Here is a 12,703-nt window from a genome sequence, read left to right on the forward strand (position 1 = left end):
AAAGAAAGCCCAGAAGGTGCAGCTCAGTTTCATTGGAGACCCCAAAGTATTGGAGATGCTAGTGCCGTGGAATGATGACAAAGGTAGCAGGATCTGTGAAGTCAGATTAAAACTATAAGATACTGTTTGTGCTGAGACAAAACAGACCAGAAGACTGTGCGTCATAGAAACGTGACAATGAGCTTTACATTGTTGGATTTTGGGTTTGCTTTGATCTGATTGTGACAGAGCCCTGATTTACCCTTCTTGGAATAAGAAAATATTAAATTTATATTTGGTTTTAACAGGAAACCACAATTAAGAGACTTTGGAATCTTAGGTATTTTAAAAAGACATGTTTAAGTGTTTGAATTTACAAAGACTGTGGGATTTTTTTAAAAAAAGTTTTATATTATAATATGAATAATGAGATAATAGGGACGAGCAAGAATGAGAAGGTTAGGGTTCAATAGTAATGTATTTATGAAATTGAGTGGGGTCAATTTTTTTCTTTATTTCAATTTGATGCAGGGTAAAGTTATTTGGAAAGAGAGACTCTTAACTGAGAAAATATCCCTGTGATACAGCTGATGTTGGTGAGGATGTGGGAAAAGGCAAACACATATTCATTGCTAATGGGAGTGCAAATTTGCACAACTACAATTTCTCAGGAAGCTAGGAAAAGATCTACCTCAAGATTCATATATACTTAACTTGGGCATACACCCAAAGGACCCTATATCCTACTATGGAGACACTTGCTTATCCATGTGTTCTATTCATAGTAGCCAGAAATTGAAAATGGCCTAGATGTCCATCAACTGAAGAATGAAGAAAGAAATATGGTACATTTATACAATTGAATTATTATTCAAATGCTAAAAAATATGAAAATAAATTTCACAGGTTAATGGATGGAGGTAGGAAAGTTCAGCTAGGGATCCTCAGCAGACCTCTTTCTCCTGTCCTTCATCAGACCTGTGGATCCTGAACAATACATGTTAGATTCCCTCCCATCACCCATCTTCCTTGCCCACTGAGTCCTCTGGGGCACCCAAGCTGTTCTGAGCAGTCTGAGTATTCCTGGCAGACTTCCATTCTCCTACCACCTCTTGGCCCACCTTCATCAGACCTGCTGATCAGGAATCATACAGCCCAAGGATACCCAGAAGAGGCCTGCCACACCAGAATCATTGATCTTAAACCCCCTCTCTTCACCCCAATACCTACTACAACAGGAACAACATCCAGAGACCAAAGCCATCCAAATTGCTAATGGCCTCAAGAGAACACAATCAACAAAAGCCTTTGCAATATGACAATCAGAGCACAGATACCCTACTACAGCAAGCTCTGGATATCGTAACACAACCCAAGCACAAGAAAATGATCTTGCTTATAAAGATGATAGAGACCTTTAAAGAGGAAATGAATAAATCCCTTAAAGAAATACATTAAACAGGTGAAGGAAATAAATCAAACTGTGCAAGACCAGAAAGTAGAAATAGAAGCAACAAAGAAAACACAAACTGAAGGAATCCTGGAGATGGAAAACCTAGGGAAAAAAACAGGAACAACAGTTTCAAGCATCACCAATAGAATACAGGAGATGGAAGACAGAATCTTAGGAATAGAAGATACAATAGAAGACACTGATATATCAGTCAAAGAAAATGTTAAATCTAAAAAGTTTCTGACCAAAAACATCCAGGAAATCTGGGACACTATGAAAAGATCAAACCTAAGAATAATAGGAACAGAAGAAGTTTAAAGGTCCAGAAAATATTTTCAACAAAATCATGGAAGAAAACTTCCCCAACCAAAAGATAGAGATGCCTATAAACATACAATAAATTTATAGAACACCAATCGGACTGAACCAAATAAAATAAAATTTTCCTACCACATAATAATCAAAACATATAATCTACATAACAAAGAAATATTAAAAAGGGAAAAGGGGAAGGCCAGGTAACATACAAAGGCCTATTAGAATTACACCCACCTGGCTTGAGACCCCCATATGAACAACAATGACAAGCAACCAGAGCTTCCAGGGACTAAGCCACTACCCAAAGGCTATGCAAGGACTGACCCTGGACTCTGACCTCATAGGTAGCAATGAATAGCCTAGTAAGAGCACCAGTGGAAGGGGAAGCCCTGGGTCCTGCTAAGACTGAACCCCCAGTGAATGTGACTGTTGGGGGGAGGGCGGTAATGGAGGGATGATGGGGAGGGGAACACCCATAAAGAAGGGGAGGGGAAGGGGTTAGGGGGATGTTGGCCTGAAACCGGAAAGGGAATAACATTAGAAATGTAAATAAGAAATACTCAAGTTAATAAAATATATATATATTTTTTTCTAAACACCAAAAAAAAAAAAAAAAAAAAAATTACACCCACCTTCTCAACAGAGACTCTAAAAACTAGAAGAGACTGGACAGATACCTTGCAACCTCTTAAAAAAAACCCTACAGATGTCAACCTAGACTATTATACCCACAAAACTCTCAATCATCATAGATGGAGAAAACAAAATTGTTGAATCCACATTCAAACAATGTCTAGCCACACATTCAGTCTTATAGGAAATACTAGAAGGAAAACTCCAACTCAAGAAGGATAACTACATCTAAGAAAACAAAGGAAAGAAGTAATTCCATACCAACAAAAACAAGGAACACACACACACACACACACATACACACACACACACACACACACACACACACCACTAACATTACAATAACAGGTATTAGCAATCGTTGGCCATTAATATCTTTCACCATTAATGGACTCAATTCCTGTGTTAGACACCGGCTAACAGAATGATGAGAAAACAGGATCCATTATTCTATTGCAGAGAAGAAAACACACCTCAGGAATAAAGATAAATATTACCTCAGAGTAAAGGGCTGGAAAAACATTTTCCAAGCAAAAGAAGCAAGCTGTAGTAGCCATCTAATATCTACTAAAATAGACTTTCAAACAAAATTAATCAAAAGAGACAGGGAAGGACACTTCATAAACATCAAAGGAAAAATTGGTATACCAAGATGATATTTCAATTCTGAAAAGCTATGGCCCAAACACAAGGGGCTCTGAATTTATAGAAGAAACATTGCTAAACATTGTTAAAGCTTAAATCACACATTGAAACCCATACATTAATAGTGGGAGACTTCAACAACGCATTCTTATCAACTAAAAGTTCATGAAAACTAAACAGAGAATGAAACTAATAGATATTATGAATCAAATGGATCTAACTTCTATAGAATATTTCACCCAAACACATAAGAATACACCTTTTTCTTAGCACCTCATGGATCCTTCTCCAAAATTGACCATATAGTAGGTCATAAAGCCATCAAGAAATAATGCCTTGTATTGTATCAGGCAACTGTGGATTAAAGCTGGACTTCAACAATAACAGAAACTTCAGAAAGCCTACATACTCCTGGAAACTGATCAACTCTCTACTCAATTATCTCTGGGTCAAGGAAGAAATAAGAAAGAAATGAAAGAATTTCTAGAATTCAATGAAAATGAGAGGACAACATACCCAAATTTACAGGACACAATGAAATCAGTGGTAAAAGGAAAGTTCATAGCACTAAGTGCCTTCATAAGGAAATTAGAAAATTCTCACATCAATAATTTAAAAGTACACCTGAAAGCGCTAGGAAAAAAGAAGCAAGCACACAACAGAGGAGTAAAAGGTAGGAAATAATCAAAATCAGGGATGAAATTAATCAGTGAGAGATAAAGAAAACAATACAAAGAGTCAACAACACCAAAAGATGGTTCCTTGAGAAAATCAACAAGATAGAAAAACACTTAGCCAAACTAACAAAAAGACAGAGAGACAATATCCAAATAAAATCAGAAATGAAAAGGGAGACATAACAGACATTAAGGAAATTTAAAGAACCCTTAGATCTTACTTCAAAAGCCTGTACTCCACAAAATTGGAAAATCTTAAAGAAACAGATGATTTTCTAGATGGATAGCAATTATCAAAGTTAAATCAAGATCAAGAAAATTATTTAAACAACCCTATAACCCCTAAGGAAATAAAAGCAGTCATTAAGTCTACCAACCAAAAAACAGCAAAACAAAACAAAACAAAACAAAACAAACTGAAAAAAAAAAAAAAGCCCAGAGACAGCTGGGTTTAGTGCAGAGTTCTACCAGACTTTCAAAGAAGAGCTAATACTAATCCTCCTCAAGCTATTCCACAAAATAGAAACAGAAAAAATGCTACCAAATGTGGAGAGCTTTTGGTGCCACTTCTAGGGAGTTGGCAAGAATATTTGGTTTACAATTGCTTGAAACTGTTCCATTTTTAGAACTGCTAATTCTCAAAATTTGCAATTATTTATGCAAATACACCTCAATTTGAGAGAAAGTACGTTTCTTTACTTTATAGGACATCTAAGAGCTCATACTGGATTTCCTGGATCCCTTAGTGAGGGCAATGCCACAGCAGATTTGTATACCAAGCAGATTATAGGCCTTACACAGGAACAATTAGACAAACAATCTCATTCTTTACAATATCACAATAGTAATAGCTTGAGACAATTTGGTATTTGTAGAGAATGTGCATATCAAATTGTAAAGGCTTGTCCTGAATGTCCTCAATTTCTTCCTATACCACAAAATGGTTTTAGTCGTTGAGGACTTATACCTAATCAATTATTGCAGATAGATGTTACTCATATTTCTGATTTTGGAAAATTAAAATTCGTACATGTGACTATTGACACTTTCTCAGGCTTTCTTGTTGCAACTGTTTTAACAGGAGAAGCAACTAAAAATGTAATTACTCATTGCCTATGTTGGTTCTCTGTGCTGGGTGTTCCAAATCAGATTAAAACAGATAATGGAACTGGCTATTACAGTTGAACATTTGTGATATTCTGTTAACAATTAAATATTATCCACACTACTGGGATTCCTTATAACCCTCAAGGACAAGGTATTATGGAATGAGCCCATAGAACTTTAAAACAATATCTTCATAAAATAAAAAAGGGGGAATTATATCCCTGCACAGTACAAACTATTTAAATCATGCTCTTTTATTTTAAATTTGGATGTTCATGGACAAACAGCTGCTGAGCATTTTTGGCATCTTCACACTTCCACTACATATGCTTTAGTGAAGTGGAAGGATTCTATGACAGGCCAATGTCATGGACCCGACCCTGTACTCATATGGGGATGAGGTTATGTTCGTGTTTTTCACAGGAGGAGATGGAGTGCAGTGGCTGCCAGAAAGGCTGGTACAAGCAGTGGAGCTAGCCCATGTTCCTGCTGATTCCCTTACTGATGATGATGCTGGTTCCTGTATGCACTGAAGTCTACTGGACGTATATTCTAAATCCACCAGATACATCCAGCAGTGTGGTCCAGACCAGAGATTCTCGTGACCAGTAATAATACTCTAGATCTCCTTGGACAAATGAGTCAACTAATAATAAGACCATGACTTTTAATGCATTTGGTGATGGGATTCCTGTTTGCTTTACGAAGAAAGTATGAATGATGGGTGTATTTCTGGGTTCACTCAAATTTGGAAGAGAAACATTTGACAAACTGTAACTCAAAGCGTAGAGATGAGCATGCCTAACTTATGAGGGATCTGCCCTGATCCTCATGAGATATGACCTTGTGGATCTGAACCCACAGAGAATGTGGACCTGACATTTAACAAAATTGTTAGATGGAAAGAATGTTTATATTCAACCCCCAATGTGGTTTAATATTTACAACAATATGTGAATTATTGATTGGTCTGGGAATCAATCAAACACTGGACAAAAGAAGATGTCCATAGGTTTTTGGCAGTTTGAATCAGGTTATTTTCAATGGCATATTTGGAAGTTAGCTACAGCTCTCTATGAAGTTACGTTAGAAATAGACAAAATTGAGGCAGGATCTGGATTTTGAACAAGAGTTAGTGCATGTGTTAAGTCTCCTAATCTTTTACTAATTGGTCATGTTAAAATCACCTTTGTTTCTTCCATGGTATCTAATGTAAGTCGTGTCAATTATTACACTTTCTAATTGTGTTAATGTATCAAAATCTGGCGTGTCTGTTATGATAGTCTATCAACCAGCTTTTGTTTTGCCTGTGAGTATAACAGGACCTTGGTATTTGAACAAAGCCTACAAATATTGGAAGAAGTGAGTCAAGATTTAGGAAGAAGCAAGAGGGTAGTGGGCTTGATTATTGCCAGTATAACAGCTTTGATTACATTAATAACCAGTGCCACTGCTTCTGCAATTGCTTTGATGCAAGAAGTTAAGACAGCTGTTTTTGTTAATCATTTAGCAAAAACATTACTTATGCTCTGAATATTCAAAATGATTTGGATAGGCATTTGGAACAAAGAAGTGATGCTCTTTATAATACTATTCAGATTATTTGAGAGGAGGTTCAGAGTTTAAGAGTAAGAATCTATCTCCAATGTCACTCTAAATACCAACAGATTTGTGTCACTTCTAAATTTACAACGACAGTCACTATAATTTGGGAGAAAATTCAGACACTTGCAGGGTATTTGGCATAATTCTAACACCTCACTGGATATTTTAACTTTGTATACTGAGATCATAAATTCAAAGAATGCTGCGCCGCTGAATTTTTTTTTTTTTTTTTTTTTTTTTTGGTTTTTTTTTTTGGAGCTGGGGATCGAACCCAGGGCCTTGTGCTTGCTAGGCAAGCGCTCTACCGCTGAGCTAAATCCCCAACCCCGCGCCGCTGAGTTTTGATACTGTGGAGACTGCTGATAAAATCTTTTAAGGCTTAAGGTCAGTATTTCCATCTTGGTGAAACTTCATGAATGGCTTGTATAGGTTGATCATTTTGGCCCTTCTTGTCCTGGAAATACTTTTATTCCTGCCCATTTTGATAAAAACTTGCCTTTAACAACATCAATATGTTGGCAGCTAAATACATGGCTTGAAACTTAAAATGAATCCCCAAACAAAGTCAGTAGTTTAACAGGCTGGCAGTAAGTGACAGTAAGATTCTGCACAGAGCCTTACTAACCTAAGACAGAAATGCATTGCCTTGGATAATGCATTTTCAATGACAGATAAGAAAGACATTCTTGTCAGAACAACCTAAGACAGATGCAATCTTGTTTGTGAAATAAAGATCAGGGGAGATGTAGAGAGCTTTTGGTACCACTTCTAAAAAGTTGACAAGAATATTTGATATTGGGTGAAGACAAGGAAGTAGATTTAAGAACATGGCTGAAGAATGTATTCTTTGTATTTGGATCATCTTGATAAGTCCCTGAATACAGTTACCATGGGACCTTTGTTTATGCTTTGTTTGTTCCTTGATTCCTTTGTTTATGCCTTAGAAATGAGCCTATTCTTTGCATGTACCTAGAATGATATAAAAGCAGATTGGAAAAAAATAAACTGCTTCAACATTTGCTGGAGTCATACTATAATGTTGTCTAATTATCTTTTTTTCCTTTAATCCTTGCTCCCTTCCTTGAGAACCTGTTGACTGACTGAACAGACTTGGTCAACCAAACTCATTTTATGAAGCCATAGTCACCATGATACCTAAACCACAGAAAGAATCAACAAAGAGAATTTCAGACCAATTTCTCTTATGAACATTGATGCAAAAATACTCAATAAGATACTTGCAAACTGGGGTTGGGGATTTAGCTCAGCGGTAGAGTGCTTGCCTAGGAAGCTCAAAGCCCTGGGTTCGGTCCCCAGCTCCAAAAAAAAAAAAAAAAAAGAACCAAGATACTTGCAAACTGAATCTAGAAGCACATAAAAAAGCATCATCTACCATGATCAAGTAGACTTCATTCCAGGGATGCAGATATGGTTCAATATAAAAAAATTCACCAACATAATCCACATATAAACTAACTGAACAAAAATAATCACATGATCATCTCATTAGATGCTGAAAAAGACTTTGACAAAATCCAATACCCCTTATGTTAAAAGTCTTAGATCTGTTATTCAAGGTTACATACTTAAACATAATTAAAGCAATGTACAGCAAGCCAATAGCTAATATCAAACTAAATGGAGAGACACTTAAAGCAATGCCACTAAAGTCAGGGACAAGAAAGGCTGCCTATTCTTTCCCTAGCTATTCAATGTAGTACTTGAAATTCTAACAGAGCATTAAGAAAACTAAAGGAGATCAAGGGGATAAAAATTGAAAAAGAAGAAGTCAAAGTATTGCTATTTACAGATAATATTATAGTATATATGAGTCCCCAAGTTCTACCAGAGAACTCCCACAGCTGATAAACACCTTCAGCAAAGTAACTGGATACATGATTAACTAAAAAGAAAAATTCAGTAGCCCTGCTTTATCCAAATGATAAATGGGCCGAGAAAGAAATCAGAAAACAACAGCTTTCACAATAGCTACAAACAACACAAAATATTTTGGTGTAATTCTAACCAAGCAAGTGAAAGACCTATATGACAAAACTTCAAGGAAGAAATTGAGGAAGATATCAGAAGATGGAAAAATCTCCCGCATTCATGAATCAGTAGGATTAATATAGTGAAAATGGCCAACTTACTAAAAGCAATTTACAGATTCAATGCAATTTCCATCAAAACTGTAACAAAATTCTTTTTAGACCTTGACAGAGCAATTCTCAATTACATAAGATAAAAACAAAAAACCCAGGCTAGCTAAAACAATCTTGAACAATAAAAGAACTTAGGGAGGTATCACCATCTCTGATGTCAAGCAGTACTACAGAGCAACAGTAATAAAAACTGCATAGTTTTGTTTTAGGAACAGACAAGTTGATCAATAGAATTGAATGGAAGTCCCTGTGTAACTTTAATTTTCTCAAACTCCTACTTTTAATGATAGTTCTTAAATGTTTTAACTTCCCTTTTAGCCCACCACCAACCAGAAATGTAGTGGAAAAGAAATGATGGGAGAGTAGACCTGTATAGAAAGGTTCTTTGGAGCAACTCCCGTCCGTGTTGTCTGGAAATCAGCAGTTCAGTCCACAGGTTAGCAGCAGTGGCAGCTCAATCCACTTGCAAACACTTCATGGAAACACCAACAGTCCAGTTCAGTACAGTTGGTAGAGATGGGTTAACAGTAGCAGTGACATGACTAACAGGAACATCAGAAGTTTTCTGCTGTGCCTCTCTCAGTGAAGATCAGTGAAGATGCAAAACCCACAAGTGCCGATCAGCTAGCACGCTCTGTCCCTCACTCAGCTGAGTCCTATTTATACCCTCCAAACATCACGTGGTCTCCACATGTCTTGCCTCAGCACATGTCTTGCCTCAGCATTTGCATCCAATCAGCCCAAATTTGTGGGAATGGGAAGAAACTGCAGTACACAACCAGAAGTTTTTTGGTGCATTTCTCTCTGTGGAGTCCTGACAAATGCAGCTCAACTATGCAATGTAAGGTGATCAGTATATGCATGTTGTTAGCAAAGAATCCTTCATCACATGTCCTTTCACATGCTTGCTATAGCAAAATATCCTCTCTCCTGTATCTGCTTGAATGAAATGGTCCTCACATGTCTGCTTTAGTTTTTTACACCTGTGTCCACTCCTGCAAAACACTATTTTACACAACTGACTTTCCAAAGAACCCGTAAGTTTCCACATCAACCCTGAAATAAACCCATAAACTATGGACACTTGATTTTTCACAAATAAGGCAAAACCATACAATGGAAAAAAAGAAAGCTTCTTCAACAGTTCTGGTCTAACTGGATGTCTGCATGTAGAAGGATGAAAATAGACTCAAATCTATACCCTGCATAAAACTCAAGTCCAAGTGGATCAAAGAAATCAACATAAAATGAGATATATTAAATCTAATAGAACAGAAAGTGGGAAGTACTGTTGAACTCATTGGCACAGCTGACAACTTCCTAAACAGAACACCAATGACTCAGGCTCTAAGATCAACAATTGATAAAGGACCTCATGATACTGAAAAGCTTCTGTAAGGCAAGCGACACTGTCAACAGGACAAAACAGCAGACTGGGAAAGGATCTTCATCAACCCTACTTCTGACAGAGGGCTAATATCCAAAATTTATGAAGAACTCGAGAAATTAGACCCCAAACAACCCAAATAATCCAATTAAAAAATGGGATACAGAGCTAAACTGAGAATTCTCAACTGAGAATATCAAAGGGCAAAGAATCACTAAAGAAATGTTCAAAGACCTTAGTCATCAGGGAAACGCAAATCAAAACAACTCTGAGATTCCACCTTACATCAATCAGAAGGGCTAAGATCAAAAACTCAAGAGATAGAGCATGCTGGTAAGGATGTGGAGCAAGGGGAACACTCCACAGTTGCTGGTGGGAGTACAAATTTGTACAACCACTTTTGAAATCAACTTGGCAATTTCTCAGAAAACTGTAAATAGTTCTACCTCAAGACCCAGCCACATCACTCCTGGCCATATTTCTAAAAGATACCTCACTATACTACAGGGACAATTTCCCAACTATGTTCATAGCAGCTTTATTTGTAATAGCAAGAAACTGGAAACAATCTAGACGTCCCTCAACTGGAGAATAGTTAAAGAAAATGTGGTACATATACACGATGGAATATTACTTGGCTATTAAAAACAAAGACATCATGAATTTTGCACATAATGGATGAATTTGAGAATCCTGAGTGAGGTACCTAGACCCAAAGGGACATGCACGGTATGTACTACTCACTTATATGTGGATATTAACCATAAAATACAGGATACTCATGTTACATTCCACAGACCCAAGGAAGCTAAACAGAAGGGAGGCAAAAGTGAGGATGCTTGAATTTCATTTGGAAGGGGGATAAAATAGTCACAGGAGGCAGATGAGGGGAGGGAACTGGGTAGGAGAGGGGATCAGAGGGGAATGCGGAAGCTCCTAAGTTGGTGGGAGTGACAGGAGAGATGGCCCAGCAGGCCAGGAGAATGAATGGAAATCTGCAAAGAAATTGGCAACTGGGGAGGTGGGGGAGAGTCTCAAAGACGTTCCAGATACCTGGGATAGGGGAGGCTCCCAAGGTCAAGAATCAAGATGATCTTAGCTGAAACTTACAGCAGTGGGGATCTTGAACCTGAAGAGGCCACCTCCTGGAGCTGGGCAGGAACCCCAGTGGAGCAATGGGGCCACCAACCCACCTACAAAACTTTTGACCCAAAGTTTATCTTGTCTACAAGAAATATAGGGACAGGGGATGGAGCAGAGATGGAGGGGATGACCACCCAATAACTGTCCCATCTTGAGACCCATTTCATGGGCAAGGACCAATCCCAGACGCTATTAATGATACTCTGTTATGTTTGCAAATAGGAATCTAGCACAGCTGTCGTCTGAGAGGCTCTACCCAGTAGCTGTCTCAGACTGATACAGAGACCCACAGACAAACAATGGATGGAGATTGGGTACTCTTATGAGTTGGGGGAAGGATTGAGTGCCTCAAAGGGGATTAGGAACTCAGCAAGAAAAAGAACAGAGTCAACTGACCTGGACCCTTGGTGCTCTCAGAGACAGAACCACCAACTAAAGAGCATACACAGGCTGATCCTAGCCCCCATCCCTGCACATATGTAGCAGATGTGCAGCTCAGTCTTTATGTGGGTCCCAATCAACTGGAGTGGGGGCTTTCTGAAAGGTTGTTGCTTGTCTGTAGGATAAGGTTTTTTTCTTTAAAGGTGGGTTGTCTTGTCTGGCCTTAGTGTCAGAGGATGTGTCTAAGCTGGCAGAGACTTGATGTGCTAGGGTGGGAGGGTAACCAGGCAGGCATCAGAAGTAGAGGGGGTGTGGGGAAGGGATTAGGAGAGGGGGTGATTGGGATGGGGAACAGCAATAAAAAATGTAAAGTGAATAAAATAAAAATAAAGAAAAGTTTATTCAGAATGAGGAAACTCAGACCCCCAACAGCCAATATAGTATGTGTTCTCTTGTAAGTGGATGTTGGCTTTTTAACCCTTCAGTATCCATCCTACAATCCATATAACCACAGGGGTTAGGTAGCTAGTAAGGGACTTGGTGGGAGGGGAGGATTTTACAAGAAAGAGGAAATAGAATATATAGCTATGGAGAGGCAGGAGGGAGAATGCAACAGGAGGATAAACAAGGAAGAAGAGAGAAGTGTTGGGGGTGGTTTTGTACTCTGTGTGTTCAGATGCTAGCTTTTATGCCTGATAGCAATCTAGTTACAGTCTGCACAGGAACATTGTAACGAGTATTGAAGAATCTCCTGTACAATATAGTGTAAGGAATGTTTCCCCATAATCTCTGATTGCTTAATAAAAGACTGAACAGCCAATGACTTGACAAAGAAAATAGAAAACCTGGACTTTGAATCCCAGTCAGGGACCAGCTGAGGGAAAAGTGTGAAGGAGAAAGAGTTGGCCAGAAGGCAGGTGAGGGTCCAGGAGAAGAAGGGACATGAATTGGAGAAAATGGAAGGTCTCCATGAGGACAGGCACGAGGGGGAGTCGTTAAGGGAGTTCACCATGAGAACACACATGGGGCAGTGCAAGCCAGGGCAATTTAAGCTGCAAGTAATTTGGGGTGTATAGCTGGGATGTAGACAGCATAGAGGGTTAGGGATATCTGCTCAGTTATTGTGCTTAAAGCTTGTTGAGTAAGTCAATAGGTCTTGTCTCAATTATTTGGGAACTAGTTGGATTAGGAAAAACTGCAACCTTTAAATTTC

Source organism: Rattus rattus, chromosome 6 (assembly GCF_011064425.1).
Source record: "Rattus rattus isolate New Zealand chromosome 6, Rrattus_CSIRO_v1, whole genome shotgun sequence".
Lineage (NCBI taxonomy): Eukaryota > Metazoa > Chordata > Mammalia > Rodentia > Muridae > Rattus > Rattus rattus.